The sequence below is a fragment of the Primulina tabacum genome, chromosome 5, assembly GCF_025594145.1.
Source record: "Primulina tabacum isolate GXHZ01 chromosome 5, ASM2559414v2, whole genome shotgun sequence".
Classification (NCBI taxonomy): domain Eukaryota; kingdom Viridiplantae; phylum Streptophyta; class Magnoliopsida; order Lamiales; family Gesneriaceae; genus Primulina; species Primulina tabacum.
Window position 1 is genome coordinate 16,616,722 of NC_134554.1, and position 15,952 is coordinate 16,632,673.

The window sequence follows — 15,952 nt, forward strand, 5'->3', positions numbered from 1 at the left end:
AACTTCTTCCTACTTTTTTTTTTCAAATTAAATGTCTAATATTTATTTCTCCGTTACAGTTTATTGTAAAAATAATTCTTTTTCAAATAATTAAATTGTGTTAATGCGTGAAAACTTCCAACTACAATAGTATATATAATAAATCAAATTAATAATTGACATTTCATATAAGTAGAGCATTTTAGAGCGATGGTAGATATGTATACAACATGATCTCTCCCTGTATGTCTAGATCCCATGAAGTGGTCCAAAACCCTTCTAGTACTGAACTACCACATGCATATAAAATATACAAATATTGGCGGAGTTCTTGTATTCCATATATTAAAAGCAAATTGAACAGGAAAAAAATAAGAATGGCGAAAAATAATATATATTGGCGGAGTTCTTGTATTTCATATATTAAACGCAAATTGAGTGGATTGTAAAAGAATGACGTCTGATTTTAATGGGTAATACTATGCCTGCTGAAGACAGGATAGGCGACATGAAAATTGTAAGACTGATCTCTAAGACCAGTAGATAGATACGTACATCTCCGGATTCATGAGCTTAACATCCCAATCTATTAGCACTCAAGTAGGTGCACTTTGCGTTGAAACGAATATAAAGAAATAAAGTTGCATCTTAACTAACAACTATAACTTTTGACCTAAATATAAACATTTGATCATAACAAACAATTGGTTTCAGTGCGAGATCATAAGTTCAAGTCTCCCAAGAAACATATTTATATACTTCTTGGGGGAATGTTAGGTTAAGCGTTCATGAGTGACCTCCTGGGAACTACGTCAAGTTGCTGACATTTTCTAGTTGGATATGTGGGCCGTAAAAGAGTGATGTCAGATCTTAACGTGTAATAGTATCTCTACTGAGGATAGGGTAGGCGGTATGAAAATGATAAGATTGATCTTTAAGTGATTTGACACATCACCGACAGATAGATATGCAGCTCTTCGGACTCGTGAGCCTAACAGCTCGACCCATTAGCACTCAAGTTAGTGTACTCCGCACTGCCACGACTATAAAGAAATAAATTTTCCTTGGCTAACAATTATAAATTTATCCTAATGGTAAGCGTTTGACCGTATATATATATATAAGTTACATTATGAATTTACAATGATGTCCTCAATAATAAAATTTTGTGCTTTCATTTAATTCATTTTAAAATAATTTTTTGTGCATTTATTAAATAATAATTTATATATGAATTTATGATTTTTTTCTCAATAACAATATTTTTGTGACTTCATTTAATTTATCCTTAACAATAAAATTTCGTGTCTTCATTTAATTCATTTAAAAATAAATTTTTGTACATTGTATCTATATATTAATTTGCGATTTTGTCCTCAATAAAATTCTTGTATCTTCATTTAATTTGTCCTTTATAATAAAAATAGTGCCTTCATTTAATTCATTTTAAAAATAAATTTTCGTACCTTCATTTTTATTTATTTAAAAATATTTTGTTGTGCATTTATTTTATAATTAAATTTTTGTGCAGCTCTTAATTTCATGCTTCGATGTCCTTCATTTAATAATGAATGGTTATATATATTTCCTTCATTTGATAATTAAATAATAATCTATATCTGTATGTATTCTATCTATCTGTCTATATATGTATTCTCTCTAAAATTCGGAGTTGATTTATGAGTTTACAAAATTATGCCCATATTTTTTAGTTATTTTTTGGGTTTTATGAGCATGTTTGTCTTTTCAGGTGACTTCACAAGCTTATTCAAATATTTTTCTGTGCTAGCTTATTAGGTCATAAATTCCTAAGATTTGAAAATATTAAATATTGATGCAATTTGTGTTTTTTTGCTAAGTTTCATTATTTCCTAGGAAATTTAAAATATTAATATAATTTATTTTTATTTTTTCCTAAAGTACATAGAAATTAATCTATGTTAGCTTTCTCAAAAAATCAATGTTAGCTAATATCTTATAAAGTTCATAAATTCTTAGAAATTGGAATTTTTAATTTTTTGCTAAAGTACATAAAATTTAATTTATATATTAATTTTTAAAAATAATTTATAATGAAATTTTAAGTTCACTGATAAAATACGAAAAATAACTATTCAATAACAATGTAATAGCAAAAGAAGGTCATGCATAAGTACTCGACACAATAATTTGTTTGATAAGAATAGTTTTGAGAATATTTCAAAGAATTTATAAAATTATTTATCATGAAAACTAACCGAACTGAATCAAATAGGGAAATTGAACTAAGAAGTTTAACTGATTACAAAGTTAGACTGATAGATGTTGTCGATTCTAGGCGGACTGATGAAGCTCAACTAACAGTCTATCTAGTTGATCGGTCTGAGTCAATACATATATTTTCTAAGAAATCATTAAGATCAATTATTAGGGACCAGAGTCCAGCTGAAATATCGGACGAAGCTTTCCGTACTGATAGTCATTTAACCTTAAACATAATGTCAGGTTTTGGTACACTACCAGAACATGTCAGAAAAGACGATGACATGACAGCAACGTCATCTGCATTTGGAAACGTACATATTTTGATAAGATTGCGGTTGCAGATTAAAGCTATAAATAAGTTGGACAAGATCTAAATTAGTTACACCAACTATCTTTAAGTAACAAGATTGAAGTTGGTAGAGGTAGGTGTTTGTGTCGTGACAAAAGACAGACCAGGATAGATCTATTCTATTAAATGTTTAGTATAATCGATGACACTAAAAAAATTCGTACCTCATATTCTATGGAAAAATAAATAAATATTTAAACATATATATGAATATGTATACGTACAGTGTGAGAAAAAAGTCCAAGATTATGATTAAATTATTTGTTTAAAGTGGAATATAAATGATTAACATTGATTGTATGATATGAAATCATCTTTTCATTGATAGTATAATCGGCGTGGGCAGCGTCCGCTGCCTCTAATAGAGGACGCTGCTCAGTTTTATATTTTGTTATCCGTCCTCAAAATTTTCATAATTTTTAAAACTATTTGCCTACTATTTATTCTTTCTTTACATTTTTTCAATCCAAAATTTTCTGTCAGTTTATTTATATTTTCCCTATATCCTATTGATATAAATGAATTAAGAAGAGTGTTGAAAAGAAAAGTGAGTGGGACTTGTCCCACATCAGAAAAGGAGACAACTTGGGTCTTCCTTATAAACTCTAAGTTTAAGTTAGGGGTTTGGGCACCAAAAGGTACCAAAAGTTTTTAGAAGGAGAAAGACGCTAATAGGCTGTGTCTTGATGAAACACACACATGCGCGCTTCGCCCGGCCAGGCCGGTGCGGTCTTTTGATCGTATTAATCTTTTTGGACAAAAGTTATTTGAAAATAATTTTGTTGACAAGGACCTACACAAGAAAAACAGAAACCAGCGTGCATGTGAGAGCATTTACAGAAGATGCCGCGCACATGCGCGCCAGAATCCGCGCACATGCGCGCCACTTACTGTTTTATACGCATGGGCAGAACAAGGCGCGCATAAGGACGCCCATATGCGCGACCCTTTCTGGAGATCTGCGCTGCGCTGTTACTGGAAACATGCGCGTCCCTTGGCTATGTTGGCATCTGTTCTTGATCACTTGTGCATCAACCAATGTGTTCTTTCACTAGAGTTGTGACTCTTCTTTGCATCCGGTCTGGAAATGCGTGTCTTTTCTACGCAACCGGTGATTGTTTATAAATAAATCCAATCAGCCCATTTCGAAGGTTGCTGGTCATTTTTTTATTGCATTGCTTCTTACCATATTGTTGCATTCATCATTTCGAAACACTTGAAAGTACAAGCATACACTTGTTCGCTGATATCCAGAAATTGTTGTGCTGCATCTTCTGGATTAACTCGTTGTATCTTGGGGACGATTGCCTGCAACGTATAGCACTATATACGGGCAATTTCGTCTTGCGGAGAAAGGAATTTACTTGCCTCGACTTGCTGTTATTGTTGCTGTGTTTTGTTCCAGTTCAAGACATCCAGAGTAATATTTCATCACATATCTGAAATAACATTTCTCTCGGGTCGCAAATAATGAACAAGCTGTTGCAGACTAACTTTAATAAGATTTGTAGAATTTTTTATATTTGACCAAATTAGAGTTTGAAAATCATGGTCAGCAAACGAATGTTGGCCAGCACCTGATGGATCAGATGACTGTGTATTACCGAAAAAACATGTTGGTCCAGATGGCCATGAATTACCGAAAACACATGATGGATAATATGGCCATGTATAACCAAAAAAACCAGATGAACCAGATGCTATCAAAAGGACCTAAGGGACCAGATGAGCATATGATATCGAAAATACCTGAGGTAACAAATGACACTATATTACCGAAAACATCTGATGGCCTAAATGACCATGTAGTCTCATATTCATCGAAATGTCGTACAATATTAAACTCAGCTGATGTACCAATAATGGTAAATCCACTTGATGGCCTAACCAATTTACTCTCCCACGCTAATGATTAATGATGAGAATAAAGAGAATGTGTACTTAAATTTGTTGGGTATTATGTTTTTCGGCAACATTATGAAATGAAAATGGTCGAAACCAATCTCATGCACTGTAGGAGATAAAAAGTGGACATTTATTTGCTCATACCATTGAAAATAGTCGTCATCAGTTTGTCTCGATCTCCCGTGTCGTTCTCCTTGGAAAACATATCTCAACTTTCTATTCCATATAATAATTGCATATGATATTCTTTCCAATCTGTGTTCCTTTGATCAATTCCCGTGATTTTATGAAGTTCATTGTTGTCGAGAGCAGACACTGGAATAAATTGTCGTATTTTGAACTGTCTCGTCACCCTATTGAGACGTTGTATATCCACGATTTCAAAACAAATGAGAGGACAAACACATCACCATATTTCGTTATCATATGAATCAATAATTGTTTTTACATCTATGCCATGTTTCATGTAAATGGTTCAGTTAAACTGAACATAAAAAATTCATATAATTATTACATAATTTAAATGATCCAAAAACACCTCATTATTGTTCATCAAGAAAGTTCTTTAAATTTTTTACAGCATGAGTCGATGAATGTGTGTAACTAAACACATTTTTCCACCTATAATTTAACAAATATGATTACATATTGAAATTTAAATTTTGTACAGCATGAGTCGGTGAATGTGTGTAACTAAACACATTTTTCCACCTATAATTTAACAAATATGATTACATATTGAAATTTTAAAAATAGAAAATAGTTATAGATTACATTTGGACAACAAATTAAAATATTATCATGCACCGAAAAAAGATTATCGGGTTGACTTGGAGGCACAACAGCTATATACTCATCTCGGTTGGGGTTAACCAATTTAATCCGGTTCCATGCTCATATATAATAATAATAATAATATAAACAGTTAAAAATATATATGATGTATTAAATAATGAAAATACAATATTTATACATGCATGATATATAAAAGTTCAATATACATGTATTGCGCAACTCGTGGTATATGAATGCTAAAATTGCACATCCTCAATTATAAGATTCAACACGGTCAATATCATGTAGTGGTTGCAAAAACATGAGTTTAGACGACCTTCCTTGATAATCCGAGAACAATATTTCTCCAATAATCATCAACGTTACACGTCGGGTATATTTCAAATGACATCTACTTCTGAATTATTAGCATCAATTTCTGTCATTCTGAAATAAGTTGTCGAAATAATAAACTAATACAAAATATTATAATAAGAAATAAAATAAAACATATAAATTTAATTGAAAAAGTTAATAATCATAAATTTAAAAAAATATTTAATATATGCACAAAATAAAAAATCAATCTTCATTTTTCATATAAACAAATATTTGTTCTTTCTTTTTTCTTTTGAATATTTTACTTTTCCTTCCTTTTATTTATAATAAAAAAAATTTGATCCCACCGTAAGCGGACGCTGAAAAAGTTGCAGCAGCTATAAAGCAACACATTACATGTACATGGTCCGTCACACTTGGTGGCATTCTGCAATAATTTTTTTATTACTACAAAACCGCCATCATACAGATTATTTTTAAAATAATTTTTCTTAAATTATTAATAAAAAAGGACGCTTTTTAATTTTTTTAAAATTATTAATTAAAAAAAACCCACCTTTTCATTCATTGATGCATCGAATTTTCAAAGTCAAGAATGACGCGTAGCCGCTCAAAACAATCACATTTTTTATTTTATTTTTAGATAGCTGCAATTACCTCGGTTATATATTATATTATTGAGGGTAACATATTAATTAATTATTAATCCAAAGAGCAAAAGTCTCTTTCCCTCTTACATCATCACTTACATTATATATATATATATATATATGATAAAAACTTGTGTGAGACAGTCTCACAGATCGTATTTTATTAGACAAATCTCTTGTTTGAGTCATCCATTGTTCAATTTATATCTAAAAGTTCCTTTGAAATTGAATAAGATAAAACCACGCATGTTATTCAAATTATAATTAAATTCATCATGGCATATATGGTGGGATTATGTATTTGTCGTTTTATTAAAAAAAAAACAATAACTAGCAGTGAAAGTGAAATTCAATTATTTTAAATTTTATAATATCCTAAGAACCATATTTTATCAATGACAATATTTGCGCCTCATCAAACTCCACACAATAATTATACCGATTTACAAGTCATAAAATTCTACATATGATATTGTTTAATTTGATATTATTTGGAGGATCAAATGCATATTATGTTATAAAAAATATAGTTTATGATAATTATATGATCCAAATTTTAGGCGTTGGAAACGGCTAATGAATACACATATTTAATTGCAATTTAGCTCTCAAATTTGTGGATCAAATTGCGAACATATATTTTTTTACCCCACAAATCAACTATAAATACAAGATCATTTTTTGACATTTTCACAAATTAATTTTCTCTCGACTCTATATTTCTCTATTTTCTATCATTTCTGAACATATATTCAATACATTTTGTTTTATTTTATCTACATTCAATATTCTTTTTTATTATTATTTACTTAATATTTCGCAATTTACTCATATAAATAATTTGAATTTCAATGATGTCGTCTTCAAACCGTGGTGGCAGTGGAGGTGAATACATTTCCGATTTTGGTGAACATTTTGACTACATCCTCGATTTTGATAAAGTCAAACCTGGCCACGAGAAAGAAGAAGCCATGGAACTTCCCAACAAATATGTAGGGACGTCATCTTCCATTCCAGCAAGCAACGAGCACGATGACAGTTCGAGCAAAGCAAATCAAAGTTTCGAATCACTTCGGTATTGAACAACAATGTACAAATAACTCTTTTGCAATATGTAAAATTTGAAAATCCAAATATTCGTACAAAACGGGTGCTGGTTCTGGTGACACATGCACTTTTGAAAAACATTTAATCAAGGTACGCAAAATTGACCATGATACCCAACAAATTAATCCTTCTAGCGATAAAGCTTTCATAATTACAAAAGAAATATCTCAAAAAGTCATCGTCAAATTTATTACGAAATGTTGTCAATCTTTTATAATAATAGAACTAGAAGGTTTTATTAAATTTACTTGTACTATTCAACTCGGTTTTTACAATATTTCTAGACATACACTTAAGAAATATTGTTTTGATATATATAAAGAAACATTAAAATTGCATCTTTCAAATATTTTTCGTAGATTAGTTTGATAGCTGATATTTAGACTAATTTGAAATATGAATATTATGTCGTTGTTACATGTCATTGGATTGATGAAACTTGGACTATGCAAATAAGAATTTTAGCGTTAGATCATTTAGAATCGTCACACAATTTATACACTATAGCTAGATATGTTTTAAATGTTGTTAAGATTCATGATATAAATAAAATAATGTGTGTCAATACACTTGTGATTAAATATCTTAAAGATTCATTAAAACTAATTTCAGATAATAATTTCCTTCATGTTAGATGTGCATGCCATATTATCAACTTATGTGCTAAATGTGCATGTGATGAGCATATATCTATTGTAATATAAAAATTCAAATATGTAAGAAATTATTACGTGAAAGAAGACATAGACATAATTAAAAAACACTAGTCGAATCAAACATGATTAAATTTAAAAAAATCCATCTTCATGTTGAAACTAGATATAATTCTTTATATCAATTTCTTTATAATTAGTTACATTTAAAAGATTTAGTTACTCCATATTACAATAATATTGCAGTAGTGTCTTTAATGTTGACTGAAAATTATTGAAATATTTTGAGTAATTGTATTTCTTTGTTAGATATTTTTAAAAAAGTAACCGAAAAATTCTGCATTAATTACCCTACTTCAATCATGTTTCTATATTTGCTTTTCAATATATTTTATAAATTTATTGAATATCGTGATGATGTTGTTATGCATGATTTTGTTTCAAGTATGAAAAACAAGTGTCAAAATATTGAGAGAATATCCCATTGTACATGGCTTAGCAACATTACTTGATCATAATAAAAGTCAATGTGGGTTAGACATGTTTTTGAATATATGTTAAATTTCTCCAGAAGAATGTTAACGATAAACAAATTGAATCATTCATTCTCTCCAAGAATTGTTTGATTTGTATGCTAATGAACAATGTGAACAGAGTGCATAGTCAAAAGAGAGGCCGACATAGAGAAGAAAAACTAGAGCACTCGACTTCTTTCAAAGTTTGAAACGAAAAAATTTCAAAGGAAAATCGGTTACAACAATAAATTAAAATGAGATCCAAATTTATCTAAGTCAATATATTAAGATTATAGAGAATTTTGATATCCTTGACTGATGGAAAGTAAATTCTCAGTTTTATCCAGTGTTAGCGACAACACTGCAAGAGATATTATACATGTTCAAAGTTGGTGTTGCTTCCGAATCACCATTTTCAGTGTGGAAGAATCTTCCTCGGTGAACAAAGAACTAATTTAAAGCCAAAAACACTTAGCATGCTGACATTCCTAAAGATTGGTTTGCTAATGATAAAAGAATAGGACTGCTAGAGCGATTGATGAATTTCAAAGCACAAGCTCCTACGAAAATCCCGTGTATTCAAAATATATCTTAATAAATTGTGATAACTTTTAGATATTCAATTGAAAAAATCAATTTGTAAGTTATTCTATTTTTATTTATATTGTTTTCACTCAAAATACTAAATTAAAAAATTTTCATTAATGAAATTAATTTTATATTAAAAATAATAAAAGTCGTACCAGATTCGATTCGATTCGATCTGGACCGGAACTAGTCTATAAACTATAGAATCGGTCCGCAGTTCGGATTGACCTTGGAACTAGAATCGGTTTTGATCCGACCCGGAACCGGTCACTACCGCACCAGAACTTGAACTTGAACCGGGATCGTTAAGCATGCCTACCGTGATGTGTCCAATCAAACACCACAAATCAGTCTTCATACAGCTGATAACGATATAACAACGTATGATATTAAAATTTCAAGAGCATTTAACATAGAAACTACATCAAAAATAGACAATCATATTTAGTCTCAGGGAAAACTAGGCTCGTAAGCTACCCGCTGATTCCAAAATAACAACCATATGTGTAAGGAATATAACATAATAGGACAATTGTTAACAAGAACAATGATGTTCAACATGTATATCTTAATATCATGCCTTAAATTAAATATCATAATATGTCACATAAATAGACATATAATCAACTACGCATTTTACTAACTTATATAATCCACATAATCACATTAACAATCAATAACAATACATAAATATGTTTAAAACATAATTTTTACATAACCATCCTATGTTAACAAACTATAACATATTTTAAACTGACATTGAACGACACACAAGCTCAACTTTATCTCATCGGCCTAAAAATAAGATACAAATCGAATAATTCCACAATTTACTAATAAAACTAAATTAATCCAACTAATTCTCAAAATTATTAAAATTGAATTTATTTGATAAAAATCCAACTTAATGACTTAATTACCAAAACTCATTCTCAATATTATCAATATTTCACCAAATCACATATTATTTTAAAATAATTATCCATTTCTAAATTTAATCCAATACAACCAAGAAAAACGAAGCAACCTCTCACCTGAATCTGAGAAGAAACATGGCGCATGAGGTAGCGGTCGAGTCTACGAAGGGAGGCTCGACTTGCTTCGATCCATACCACTACAGGCGTCGCCCAGCCCTCTGCTGCACTCCACAGTGGTCGGACCACGTTTTCCAGGTGACGTGGTGGTCTGAAACGGTTCGATGGAAGGGGCCGACGAGTTGGGAGTGAAAGGGATAGGTTTTTTTTTCCTCTCTCTTTTCTTGTTTTTAAATGTTGAAAGGAAGATATAATAATGTATGGGAGCGTTTGGTACGCGTGATTAGGCGGTATTATTTTTTTTATCCTGCCTAGTCAGCTGTTTGGTACGCGTGATTATTTAACCAAGTCAATCTCTCTTATGAATGATTAGGTTATATTAGGTAGGTTAAAATAATACCTCTCACCTCTTAGGATTATTTATCCAACTCTTAATACCTCCTATTTTTCCAATTTTACCCTTCTCTTATATTCAAACTCACCACCACTTCCCGCCACCGACAGCCGCCGCCACGACCGCCGCCGGCCGACTGCCGGCGCCGGCGCCGGCGCCGACCATTTCCGGCGTCGGCCGATTTTTTCGGCCGGCCGTTTCCGGCCGGCCGCCGGCGCGACTGTCGCCGTCGCCGCCGCGCGTAGCGAAAGGGCAATTTTGTCTTTTCATCAAAAAATTCAAAATTATCCTATACTTAAAAATCTTACCAAACATAATATTATTTTACACTATATATTACAATCCTACCACAATCATTTTCTTTATCATTTACATACTAATCATTAGTTTATCTTATCCTTCCAACCAAACGTAGCCTATATGTATTGTATTGGATTACTATATATAATAACTTATGTTTTGTGTAATTATTTTTTTCTCGTGTGTTATTTTAATTTTATTTTTTTATATCATTTTAATCTATGATATTTAAGTTATATATTTTTAACACGATTTATGAATGTATTTGATATAAATAATTATTTTAATTAATAAAATCAATGATTATTTTAATTATATTAACTTATCGAATAATTAATTACAAAACTTTACATAATTTGTGACATATTTTGTTACTTAATAGAAATTGTATTACTTCACATTTTATATTCCTCTCCCATCATTCATGAAACACAACAGTGTCTTTTCCACACTTCAGAAATAAATAACATATCTAGCTACTTACATAATAATTTAATTATTTAACACATCAATTTTGTAATCATTCATCCATTTTTCAATGCTATAATATAATAGTTGACTTCACTATAAAACTTCTGAGGCTGCCCGTAAAAGAAAACGTATCAAAAGCGCAAGAGATATAAATTATTTAATTAATTCATTCGCCGGATTAATATCCAACACAAAATTAGGCAGATAAATAATGCATGAATTCTGACTCGTTACTTGAGGTTGAACGTGTAGCAACCTTGTACCTTGTCCGGAACGCTTACATTAACCAAAACTAACATATAATAATAAAACATAATACAAAATATTCGGAATATAAAAACTCATAAATCAGCAGAAATAACATAAAATATAAATCCTTGCAATACAAGTGGTAATCCCAAATATTATCGTGGTAACCACAAATAAACGTAATTTGTCGAGGGCGTCTAAGTGTGCATAATTTGATCTGTTAGTACTTACGTACCTCTAAACGGTCTTGGTGATCCTGGATGTCTACTCAATGCTCCTAAACATCAAATATGATAATACTAAGAGCAACTCCTTCTATCTAGTCTACTCGTATCTTTTAAACATGAGTAATAAAGCTTATACTATATCCCCAAACTATATGTAAGGCAATCGGAACATACATTTGCTCTTCTTCATTTCTTTAGGGGATGCTTGCTTCATCGACTGGTCCTCGCACTGTCGAATACTCTGGAAGCGCTTCGCAACTCGTAGAGCCTTCGAAAACGGCTGGAAATACCTAGAATGCTCTAGAAATCAAGAGAGAAACTTATACTTGGGGCACCTAGCTAGAAATGAATCTCGCATGGCATGTTTATAGTGGATCTTGGTATCTTCGTTCTGGAGTTCGCACTACGAGTACCAGATCATCCAAAAAATAGGGCCCAACGTTACTAGATCAAAGCTTATCTCAAGGGATAATCAGTATCTAACATGATACGAAAATGTAGTTCATATAACATGGCATTATTACATGCATCATATGACAAGTAAAATGTTACACATATGACAAGTAAAATTCAACACATAAGAATGCATATTCAGTTGTATATCTCAATTAGTACTTATGTACCTGTACTATAATCTGAAATTCCTATGCTGCAAGCCTAGACATTATAACCAATAAACTGATATTATTGCTCAACGATGCGTATAGCTCACATATACTATTCTTCAGTTATAACTAAGGTTCTCGGATCATACATTCATCCCTCCCAAGAATGTTTAACAACTTTTTGCCGCCTTCGGAAATAACTGGAAAATCCTATAATTGTTCTAGATTTCGAGAAAGAATTTATAGTTGGTGCATTTTGAAATGAAACTCGCATGGCCTATTTATAGGCTGTGTTCGGAAGGTTTGAACCCACTTCTTGCTCACCTTTACACTCATTGGATGATGGAGATCGGAAGCTCCGAACTATTATGTGTTGAAGCTCATTGGACATGTTACTATTTTGCTGGCTATGTAGGTTCGGAAGGTCCGAAACCGATCAATTGTTCCAAACATAGCTTTGGTGCTTCCGATCTAGCTGTTGAACAATTGCTTCAATTTGATTATCCAGTAACATTTTAATCGTGTTTAAATAATTCTTTATTCATAATAGAACTTGGGTATTTACATTATCTCCCCCTTAAAAGGTTTCATCCCCAAAATCAACTGGTGTAAATACAAAACAAATTATAATTGAAGCACAAAGTACAAATTCTAAAACATATGTGGATAATCCCAGTACATACGGCTCTCTAGTTAACAAGTTTCTGATTGAATTCTTTTTCGATAAAAAATCATGGGCATTTTCTTTACATAAGTCAACTTATCAGTAGTTGAACCTCTGTAGGATTCATAATGTGTCTTTTCTACTACGTATCTTCTTAACAATAATATGTGAAATACATAATGAATTCGGGATGGATAAGGCAATAAGGCAATAAGGCAAGTCTGTAAACCGAATTCCCGCAGCTTTGAGAATATCCAACAGCACAATGAATCTAGAAGTCAATTTAACCTTCAATCTGAATCATTTAACTCTTCTAAAAGGCCAACTTCTAGAAATATTTTCTCCCCTGGCTGGAAATCTAGCGGATTGTGCTTGTTATTCGTATAACTAGCTTGATAATTAATCTTATGCAATCTTTATCTCCTTTTTAATCTGATCAACTTTGTCGATTTCTTTTTGCACTAACTCTAGTCCCTCGACTTGTCATTCACCAAATTCATCTCATAACAACACAGTGTGACAACATCTTTCGTACAACTCTTCAAAAGTTTTCATGAATTGTTGTTTTACACGAATTCCACTAGAGGCAGATGGTCGTGCCAAGATGGTCCATATGCCCATTCTCAAGACATACTCCAGCCCTTGCAAAGAGGCATCAGTATAGACAATGAATCTTCCAGATCCTGATGGCGAAGACAACTTTGCTGCATTTCCTTGAAACTATCTTCACACTCTATTGTTCCTTAGAATTTGAAATTTTTTCGGGAGGTGTAGGCGATCATATGCCCATTCTCAAGTGCAGTCAAGACCGCGTAATTCTCCTTGTGAACTTTCAACTGTCTGGAGGCATAGGCGATCATATGCCCATTCTCAAAACACACCCGATCCCTTGCAAAGAGGCGTTAGTGTAAACAACGAGTCCTCCAAATCCTGATGGAAAAGCCAACACTGGTTTTGTCATCAAACTCTTGAAATTCTCTTCACACTCTGTTGTTCTCTTTAACTGACATTTGTTTTGATCATCTGCATCAATGATCTAGCAATTTGGAAGAATCTTGAAATGATTTTTTGATAATATCCTTCCAAACCAATAAAACTTTGCATTTCTTGATTTGTACTTGGTCGTAACCAATTGAGTACACTTTCACTTTGATTGGATATACGGATATCCCTTCTTTGGGAACCACACGTTCCAAAAAAGATAACTATGTTGAATTATAATTCATATATTTCTAACTTGTCGTACAACTGATTGTTCTTTAGGGTTTGCAACATAATTCGTAGATAATGGTCGTGCCTATCTGGACTAAAATAATATACTAGGATGTCATCAATGAAGATTATGACAAAATTATAGGGTAAGTTTCAAAAGACTCTATTCATCAAATCCAAGAACAATGTTGGTGCATATGTCAACCTGAAAGGCATCAATAAGAACTCATAAAGACCTTATTTTTTTTAAAATGAAAAACGCCCTTGAGTATATCCTCTTGTCCCACTTGCAGCTGGTGATAGTCAGGAATAGACCGAAGTCTCTTGCAGTTGATTAAATAGATTGTCAATGTGATACAAAGGATATTTGTTCTTGATTGTCACGTGGTTCAAATTTTTTTAGTCTATACAGGGCCTCATAGACCCATATTTCATTTTCACTAATAACATCGGTGCTAGGGGACACACTAGGTCGAATGTACCCTTTGTTGAGTAGATATTGAAGTTAATGCTTCAACTCATGAATTTCTGATGGTGCCAATACTGAGATGGGTGACTTCCTGATAAGTTTTTATGAGTCAAGCTGGTGACGTTATGCCGCTTGATCTGGTTGGCTAAGTGGGCCGTAAAAGAGTGATACCAGATCGTAACGGGTAATAACGTCTTTGCTGGAGACAGAGCCGACATTGGAAAAATGGTAAGACTAATCTCTAAGAGATATCAGACAAAACCAGCAGATAGACACGCACCTCTCCGGACTCATGGGCCTTACAGCCCGACCCATTAACACCCAAGTAAGTGCACTCTGTGCTGCCACAAGTTTAAAGAAATAAAGTTGCGTCTTGGCTAACAGCTATAGCTTTTGTCTTAGTGATAAACACTTGATTCTAACACAATCTATAGGGTGCCCTAGAATAAGTGTGGTATTTGGCGCTAACTCAATCCCGAATTCCATTTATCGTGTTCAAGGTAAACCTAGAATTTTGTCTGGAAACACGTTAGAAAATTCATCCGCTACTGGGAAAATTTGGACGTCATCAAATTATTTTGATGTGTCTATTGTGTATATGAGGTGACATTCACCTTCTTTTACTAAAGCACACTAAACTTTCAAAGAAGATATCGCTAGCATTGGAGGTCGAGCTCCCTCACTGCATAAGAACCAACTTTCATCTCAATCTAGACGAAATTGAACAAATCGCTTATATCAATTTATTGTTGTACTATATTTTTTAAACAAATTGATTTTTTTGACGCAGTCAAAGTCATCCATGGCTAGACTCATCAGATTCGCAGATAGATATTTACCTTCAAACTCAAGAAGAAATTTTAACACTAGGCGGTTTGCGAGAAATTCTAAACCCATATGTGTAGATACAAACATCAAAACTTCTAAGGATACACATGCAAATTTATATTTCTTTACGAGATCGAGATGACATGAATGAACGCAATGTTCTCGTGTCTATAAACACATAAGCAGGAAATAAATGTTCCTGCAATGACTTGATTTTTCTTGGCATTTTCATGCTTCTGGTTGAGTGCAAAGACTTGGCCCTAGGCTCGAGGACGCCGTTGAGTCCATGATGTGATCCTTTGGTCCATTACTGAATGGATGCCTCTGTAAGACACAGACATAAATACTCCTTGCCCTGAGTTCCTCGATTCGGACAATCCCTCTTCATTTGTCCCA

At 32.4% G+C, this 15,952-nt stretch overlaps 1 long non-coding RNA gene across 1 annotated transcript; it reads right to left on the reverse strand.

Annotated features, from left to right (window-relative positions):
- Positions 1 to 6,875: 6,875 nt before the first annotated feature.
- On the reverse strand, positions 6,876 to 10,363 carry LOC142544878 (uncharacterized). The gene is made up of 3 exons (XR_012820131.1): positions 10,138 to 10,363; positions 9,259 to 9,465; positions 6,876 to 7,245 (listed from the first exon to the last, which is right to left on the reverse strand). It is a non-coding gene; the product is annotated as an uncharacterized LOC142544878 (long non-coding RNA).
- Between the last annotated feature and the right edge of the window lie 5,589 nt (positions 10,364 to 15,952).